The sequence below is a fragment of the Dioscorea cayenensis genome, unplaced genomic scaffold (genome assembly GCF_009730915.1).
Source record: "Dioscorea cayenensis subsp. rotundata cultivar TDr96_F1 unplaced genomic scaffold, TDr96_F1_v2_PseudoChromosome.rev07_lg8_w22 25.fasta BLBR01001293.1, whole genome shotgun sequence".
Lineage (NCBI taxonomy): Eukaryota > Viridiplantae > Streptophyta > Magnoliopsida > Dioscoreales > Dioscoreaceae > Dioscorea > Dioscorea cayenensis.
Genome location: NW_024087684.1, coordinates 1 through 9,253, shown reverse-complemented (window position 1 = coordinate 9,253; position 9,253 = coordinate 1). Strand labels below are relative to the sequence as shown.

Sequence of the window (9,253 nt, the reverse complement as noted above, 5' to 3'; positions counted from 1 at the left end):
GGACGCCCTGCACTCTTGACTCATCCTTTCAACCCTCTCCAACCTAGCTTTTTGTCTAACGCCTCGTGGTGTGTCACTCACTACAAGGTTACCAACAAGAACCCTCGACCCCTAGTGTCACTCTAGGGAAATGTTCATACAATTAAAGAAGTTCAATGAAACGAATACATCCTTGGGTTCACAATCATCCAAGCACCCACTAGGGGTTTAGCTCTCCATGGAGCTTAGTACAATCAAAGAAATCGAATGTAAAAGCAATGAATCTATAAAGAAACCCCCTCGATGGTCGTGTCGATGGTCTTGTGGAGAGTCCTCTACTTGTCGTACAATGATTCCTTCATCTGGTATAGGATACGCCTCGATTGAAGCTCCCCTACCAACCTTCTTCCTAATGGAATCATGATGTCAGAGCCGTAGAACTTCTCCAAAACCTTGGCCAATACCTCTCAAAACCCTAGTCAAGACCTCTCGTAAGTTGGGGAAAAAGATGGAGAAAAAGAATAATGAAATCCGGGCTGAAATCGGCTTTTAAATAGGGTCGAATCGGGCGACTACAATCGAGTGTATGATGTCACAAGCCCTCGTGGAATTTCCACATGGGCGTGATAATTTCTACATACTGCGTGGATTCTCTGCTCGATTTCTCGGTCAGTGAATGGCAAGGTTACCAAAGAACTCGCCGCAAAGATCACCGGAAATACTCCCGAATTTCATACTTTCATTGGGGTAACGCAAACGGGCACACATTTACGTCGTGAATCACTTGATTCTTCAATGATGTACATGTTGGTTGATCTCTTGTTCTTATATGCATAAGTCAAAATGCTCGAGTGTGACTGCCTTTGTGCCCCTTCAAATGAATGTGCTCACTCGAATACGAGGAGGTTGGCACACACTCTAGCATCTCACACCGACCTATGTCTTTTGCGCTTGAACCTTATCAAGATCTCCTCCAAAAATAGGTGCATTATGATCCACATTGGCCTATTTCCTTCATACTCGGCCTCACAACCCTACCCGCATAAAAGTAACATAAAAAACACATATTAATGTAAAAACCTGAGAAAAAGTAATGCTCAACATAAGGAATGAAAGCTTCATGATTCATATCGCACAAGCACTTATCAAAACTCCCCCACACTTAAGCTTTTGCTTGTCCTTAAGCAAACATTAAACATTCTGTGCATCAATGAAGAAAAATGTTGAAAGTGCTTGGCCTTAGATTCACCAAAGTATACGAAGATAGCATTCTACAAGTAAGGAAAATTTCAACACTAAATACGAAAAATTAATGCTTTAGTTAAAAACTTGAATAAAAAAGGATAACAAACCCGAATTTCAAAGTTCAAAGTGCAAGGGACTTATTTATCTACACAAGTGATCAAAATTTTAAAAGATGGTAGTAGCTTCACACATCCTCTAAGGTAGCCCTTTCCAAAGCGGCCGCTTATGTGGCTTTCACACTTTCGAGGTGGTAGCTCTTTTTACCCGGGTGGTAGCTTTCACTCATCCTATGAGATAGCTCTTTTCTCATTAGGGCATAACTAGTATCCGACTTGTGAGAGTAGCTTCATACTCATAGGTGGTAGCTCTGTCCACCCAACAAATACAAATAAACAAAAAGGCTATTTTTGTTCCTTCTTTTTCATTTTTTTCCATCAAAAAGAAGTAAACCTAACTAGTCCCTTTAACATCAAACATGAGTTTCCAATAGAGTTCAAAGAGTGAGTAGTGCACTAAGTGTAAATAGGGCAAAAAAATTCCTAAAAATTCAAGCAAGAACTAGAGCATGAAAAACATTCAATGTTAACAATTCTCCTAGACTTAAGAATACAAACATTGCAACTAAGGTGAACCATCATTGCCTATGTGAGCATATATCAATTAAGAACAATAGAAAAGATGTGCGCATTATGAAACTCCCCCCCACACTTAAGTTCTACATTATCCTCAATGTACACATGCAAGCTCACTCAAAATATATCATTCAAAAATAGATGTGGGAGAAGCAATCAAAACAATACTCCCCTGACTCCTACTGTTGTGTTTGATGAAGCTAATTCATCGGGAGTAGTGTCCCAATGGGTTGTGAAGCTCGCACGGCCAAGTGCCAAAGCACCTTGGCCTTGCCCATGACTAAGTCTCAATTTCCAAGAAGACAAGACCATCTGCACGCATACACGAGGGGGTTGAGTGAAGCTCAAGAAAAACAAAAGTAACTCGAGTGTATAAAAGATGAAGCAATGAATACAACTCGATAATGCAAAATAACATAAACTCAGAAGGAAAATCCTTTCTGAGTGAACAAGTCTAAAAACAAGAAAATAAGATAAAGTAAAATGCATGAAAGTAAAAGAAAGGTCAAGTGTCGAAGTCGCTCTCGGGCTCCGCTGCTGCTGCTGTGGAAGTGGAAGCATATAGTGGGTCCTCTGGTGCTGGGCTCGAGGATGGAGGTGCTGGTGGTACTGGCGGTGCCTGAAGAGTCCTCGGCTGCAAGACGAATGATGAGGCAAAGTCTCTCTCTAGGATCTGCTGTAATATATCAAAACGCACCATAAACTCCGTGGTCATCGAGTGGCTTTGCGTAGCCCTAATCTCGACGAACCCTCGGCTCGGACCACTCCCTATAGCATTCTAGAGCCTCTCAAAGCGATCATTGGCTCGAGAAGGTGAAAAACATCACGCACTAGGGGTGGTTCCTCGTCACCGGAGGTGCCTCGGTTTCCATCAATGCGGGCCGAGGCTCAGGGCTGGGCCGAGATGCTCCGCGTCATCACCCTCGTCCCTCGCCTATCTTTGGGGCCGGTAGAACTAACGCAAAAATCCCCCGTCCGAACCCCGCGGACCATGCCCATCAACCGCATCGCCTCTAGACCTGTGGAGAGCTGGGTACACTCATCTTCTCGGTCCCGCGAATCGAATCCAAGAGACCCATGCCCAGCACTAATCTCATAATGTAAGAACCCGAGAAGATCGCCTCCCGACCTAGTGTCATCGTCCCTGATGTCTCGATGTAATCACCAAGATGTGCCCTAAGTGGATCGGTACGCGCTTTACCATCGAGTACAAGTACAGCAACTCCTAATGGCTCAAGACACCAGTACTATCGCCAAGGCCATTCACCGACCTACTCATGATTGCGTGCAAATATCTGTAGGCAGGCCGGGAAAGGTACGTGGCCTTGGAGACCCCCGGCTCGTACTGACCCTGACCACATAGCACTCTGTAAGCTCTCTGCAGGGTCAATGTTCTAGGATAATTAGTAGGCAACTGTGCGTACTCCTCGGAATCTGTGAATACCTCCTCGTATAAGCCATGTAGTATGGAAAACTGCGTAATGCTCAAACTATGGTGGCGTCCAAACACTCTGAACTGAATGGAGCCCAAACTGTTGAAGCTCGCATACGCACTATCCAACTCAAACGAGGAAAGCACCTCCAGTGCAAACTCTCGGATAGCTGGCTCTCTAATCGTCAACAACTGCCGCCAACCACCCTCTGAAACAAAGTCCTCAACCTCATCAGCGAACTCATCTTCCTGCTGAAGATCTCGTAATATAGTCATGTCCAGGAATCGAGTCTGTCCGAAGCGGAGTCTCGATAAGCACTCATAACGGGCCTGATGTTCAGGAATCGCAAATCGCATGCCCTCAGGCTCAGAGGATGACTCACGTGGCCTCTTATCAGTTTGCTTCTTTGTCCTAGGTGCCATGATCTGCCAAATTTAAACAAAATTAGTCAAACAAGTTGATAAAACAATACTGCAGAAATCCACACGGTCGTGTGGAATTTCCACACGCCCGTGTGGATTCACGGGGCGTGAGAAACGCACGGCCAGGTATCAACAATCCAAAAACACAACTCAATAATATCTCTAACTTCGTTCTACACGTAAATCATTGTTCCAATTGAAGAAACGAAGCATTGTTAACCAGATTAATCAATAGAAATCATGAATTGACGAAGAAGATGAAGAAAATGAATTTACCGACGAGGAGAAATGAGAAAATAGAGAGCCGGCCTGAAAACTTGCTAAAATCCCACCAAACTGGCGCAATGGACTCGGAGAATGTTGTGAGAGTGTCTTTCAAGTGAAAAAGGAGTCGTGAAGAAGGAGAGAAATCATCCCTTTTTAAAATGTAACTCATGACTTTTTGACGTTTTCAGGATCCACACGGGCGTGTGGAAATTCCCCACGCCCGTGTGCCTCACTTCAAACGCTCCACAGGGGCGTATGCACACCCCTGTGCGCTCTCGGGAAAAACTCTCACTGGCTTAGAACGATCTCCCACGGGCCTGCGGAAATTATCCACGCCTGCAGCGCTGCACCCACAGGGCGCACGCACGCCCCGTGGGCTTCCCCGGTCATCTCGAGAGAGAGATCACACGCCTGCGCGGAAATTCCTCACGCGCGGCATTCACATGCCTCAACTCACGGGGCGGCCGCACGCCCCCGTGTTTTCTCGGGATGGAGGGGGCAACTCAGAGTTTCGCACGGGCGCGTGAAATTACCCACACCCGCAGGGCGTGGTTCACAAGGTCACCCACAAGGCCGAGTCCACGCCCCGTGTGTTCTCGGGAAAAATCGCCCAACTCGCAGGGAAGGCACACGCCCGTGTGGAAATTACCCACGGGCGCGGCGCTAGTCGCATGGTCGTCCCACGAGGGGCAGCCCGCACGCCCCGTGCCCTCTCTGGAAGAGTTCACAGTACACACCCACGGGTGTGTGGAATTTCCACACGCCCGTGTGTTTTCTCTGGATGACTTAGAAAAACCTGCAGGCTCTGCAGAACTAGTCTGAACATGTTTACACACTCAGAGCCTGCCCTATTGTGCAAGATGTACCAGATAAAAACACAAAATAGAACTCAAACAACCAATCTTTGCCAATTCTCAACAAAACATACAATGAATTCTTTTAAAAACTCACAATAAAATCGCAACACAAGCACTAAAAAATTGAATTACCAACACTTAACAATTTATTCATGCAAACAAACTAAACTAAAAGGTACGAAAACAGTAAACACTTGGGTTGCCTCCCAAGAAGCACTTGTTTAACGTCACTAAGCTTGGCGTATCTTTCTTACCTCACGGGGGTTCATGAATGAAGGTTGCCCTCTTACCCATAACTTGAAAGCATGATGAGCAAAGTCTCTTGAGGGTAGAGGGTGCACTATCGTGCTTCGGACCACCTAACAATGGTTCGTCCAACTTTCTTGGCTCATGTATGTCTCTAACAGTCTTGGGGCATTTTCGGTGGTGCCTTCGAGCCCTCTTTATTTTCCGAAGCACCTTCTTCAAGATTCCCGGGGTAGATGTTTCCTCTCCAGTCGAACCAAGAATCATTACTTCTTCATTGCTCTCCTCTTGGTTGAACAAACCTTCATACGGATCCGGGTTGAACATCTCTGGTATATATTTATCAATAATCTCATCAGTAGTGTCTAGAAAATACAAAGTGTCATCAAAATCGAGAGAATGCCGCATGGCTTCAGCAAGGCAGTAAGTGAGCTTATCGTCTCCGACTCTCAATGTGAGCTCTCCACCGTCCATGTCAATCAATGCTTTGGAAGTCCGCAAGAACGGTCTCCCAAGTATCAAGGGTACATCTGCATCCTCATCGACATCTAGCACTACAAAGTCAACCAGAAAAATATACTTGTCCACCTTGACAAGCACGTCTTCAATGATGCCTCTCGGATGTCGTACCGTTCGGTCCGCCAATTGTAAAGTCATCCGAGTAGGCCTAGGCTCACCCAAGCCTAGCTTTTGGAAGAAAGTATATGGCATGACGTTGATACTTGCCCCTGAATCTGCCAATGCCATTTCCTCACCTAAGTTGCCAATGTTACACGGAATAATGAAGCTTCCCGGGTCTTTTTTCTTGTTCGGCATGTTCTTTTGCAACAACGCCGAGCATGAAGCATCAAGCACCACTGAAGCACTCTCCTCCAATTTCCTCTTGTTGGTCAATAGGTCTTTCAGGAAGTTCGCATACTTAGGCATTTGAGCCAAAGCCTCAACAAAAGGAATGTTGATGTGGAGTTGCTTGAACAAACTCAGGAACTTCTTATACTGTTCATCCCCTTGGTCATTCTTTAATCTAGAGGCATAAGGGATTCTTGGCTTGAAAGGTGGGGGTGCCACCTCTTTCTCTTTGTTTGCTCCCTTCTCAACCTCTATGACCTCGGGTGCATGTTCTTTCGGCTTCTCACTCGGAAGCCTCCCTTCAACCTCATGACCGCTTCTCAAAGCGATCGCCTTCACATGTTCTCTCGGGTTGGTTTTCGTGTTGCTTGGTAAACTTCCATGTGGCCTTTCGGAAAGAGATTTCGCAATTTGCCCCACTTGATTTTCAAGGTTGTGCAAGGAGGCAGTGTGATTGCGAAGTGTAGCCTCGACTGATTCAAACCTTGTATTTGCTGATTGAACAAATCTAGCCAAGTGCTTCTCCAAATCCGTCATTCGGGTTTCCAAGCCTGAAATTCTATTTTCCACTTGAGGGGCTTGTTGTTGTTGTTGGAACCCCGATGGCCCCATGGTCTTCTGTGGTCCTTGATTACTCCATGAAAAGTTGGGATGATTCTTCCAACCTGAATTCTAGGTGTTGCTGTATGGATTCCCTTGAGGTCTCATTCCATTACCTACAAAGTCAACATTCTCAACTGAAGAAACATCACCTATGACGATTGGGCAATCGGAAGGAGCATGTCCTCCACCACAACCGTACAATTTGTCATGGTCACGAACTATATTCGAAGCTATAAGACCTAGCTTCTTACTCAAACTCTCCACTTGGGCCGCCAATGAAGTTACCGCATCAATTTCATGGAGACCGGCCACCTTTTTCTTTTCCCTAGCGTTCCACTGGTAGCTATTTAACCCCATTTCCTCAATCAATTGATGAGCCTCGTCTGGGGTCTTGCTACCTAAGGTACCTCTTGCCGCCGCATCCAAGAGTTGTCTTGTACTCGGGTTCAAACCATTGTAGAAGTTTTGAACAATCATCCACTCCGAGAATCCGTGTTGCGGACACTTTCGCAGGAGTTCCTTGAACCTTTCCCATGTCTCAAATAGAGACTCCAATTCCAACTGCACAAAGGATGAGATCTCATTCCTAAGCTTTGCTGATTTTCCGGGAGGGAAATAACAGGCTAGAAAAGCTTCTACCATCTCCTCCCATGTAGTGATTGATGCCCTAGGTAATGAGTGTAGCCACTACTTTGATTTCTCCTTTAAGGAAAATGGGAAGGCTCTCAATTTGATGGCATCATCCGTAACACCATTTATCTTCGAAAGATGTCACACACCCTCGAGGAAGTTTTTCTATGTGACCTGCTTTGGATCCTCATCGGCCAAACAGCTTGAATTGTGCGGATCGCTGCAAAGATATGGATGAATGTCGGCTTTAGCTCGAAATTTCGAGATCGTGATTGGGGGACGCATAATACTCGATTGTGTCCCCAACACTCAAGGTCCGCATAATCGGATAGTGTCTCGTTGTTGCTCATTTTGTTCTCGCCATGTTGTCGATCCTTTTACTTCCAAATCACCGGATTAGGTTGTTCTTGATCGGGTTCATTCCCTTTCCTTCAAGTGTACGTTCAAGCTCGTGGGTCTCCTTCAATCAATATTGATGGATTCCCTCGAGTCATAACCCGAGCTCGCACCAAAAGTAAAGAAAAAGAAAATCAGAACGATGATAGAATAAGAAGATATGAAATAGAATGTGTAGTGAAATAGCTAAGAAAACAGAGTGCAAAGTATCTCTAAACGCCTAACTCCACGGCAACGGCGCCAAAAACTTGACAAGTTTCCCTTGCGTATATCCCGCAAGTGCACGGGTTTGTCGAAGTAATAATCCCGGGTGAGCAGAGTCGAATCCACAGGGAGTAGGGAGTGGAAATACTTAATTTGGTTCTTAGCTATGTGGAAGATCAATAGTGATTAGTGTGAAATTTATTCAATTCTCAACAATAAAAGCAACAAGTAAGAGAGCAAAAGTAAGGAGGAGGCAAGGCAATCGATAAAGATGGGGTACTCGAATGATGCTTCACCTAGGATAATCGCTTCAAGTGCAAGAACTCTCTATTATGCTTCCTAATCAATGCAATGGTGAGTCGTGGAAATCCTTACATACATAGTCCCAAATCTAAGGTCAACTATGCCTAACTCTATACATGTCCCGGAGGAGAAATTGAACAATCTCAACACCTCGTACTTGCATAGAGTTGCAATGAGCTCTAGGGATTCCAAGTGATAAATCTCTTCCTAGATTTAGACCTAACCCTTTGGTCCAGGCGGAAGGTCCCTAGCCACAATTAAGCCCTAGATACTAAGATCACCTCAACGCTTTACTCCATTACACGCGCAACTAGGCCCCAGCGGAGGTTCATCCCTTAGACCATTCACTCTATTATGGCCACAAAGAACTCGAGGAACGGAGCTAGAATCTATCACGTCGAAGGGAAAGGGGACGCTCCTGTACCTCTCGACTCACGCTCTCACCCCTCTCCAACCTAGCTTTGTCTAACGCTCATGGTGTGTCACTCACTCACAAGGTTACCAACAAGAACTCTCAACCCTAGTGTCACTCTAGGGGAAATGTTCATACAATTAAACATTCAAGGTTGGAACTCATAATAAACATCAATTTATTGAAAGCATAATAAAGAAGTTCAATGAAACGAATACATCCTAGGGTTCACAATCATCCAAGCACCCACTAGGGGTTTAGCTCTCCATGGATCTTAGTACAATCAAAGAAATCGAATATAAAAGCAATGAATCCATAAAAAAACCCCCTCGATGGTCGTGTCGATGGTCTTGTGGAGAGTCCTCTACTCGTCATCCAAGGATTCCTTCATCCGGTATAGGATACGTCTCGATCGAAGCTCCCCTACCAACCTTCTTCCTAATGGAATCACGATGTCAGAGCCATAGAACTTCTCCAAAACCTTGGCCAATACCCCTCGAAACCCTAGTAGAATCCCTCTCGCAAGTTGGGGAAAAGATGGAGAAAAGAATAATGAAATCGGGGCTGAAATCAGCTTTAAATAGGGCTCGAATCGGGCGACTACACTCAGGGCGTGATGATGTCACACGCCCCTATAGATTTACACACGGGCGTGATAATTTTCCACATGCCCGTGTGGATTCTCTCGCTTTTTCTCGATTTCTCGGCCGTGAACAAAGGTCGCTACAAGATAAGCTAAGGATCCCTTTATCCTTCAAGACTCAAGAATGAGGAA

The 9,253-nt window shown here is 45.4% G+C and overlaps 1 non-coding gene across 1 annotated transcript; it reads left to right on the top strand.

Moving 5' to 3' along the window:
* Window positions 1–7,020: 7,020 nt before the first annotated feature.
* On the top strand, window positions 7,021–7,127 carry LOC120256125. The gene has a single exon (XR_005535182.1). It is a non-coding gene; the product is annotated as a small nucleolar RNA R71 (small nucleolar RNA).
* Window positions 7,128–9,253: the final 2,126 nt, after the last annotated feature.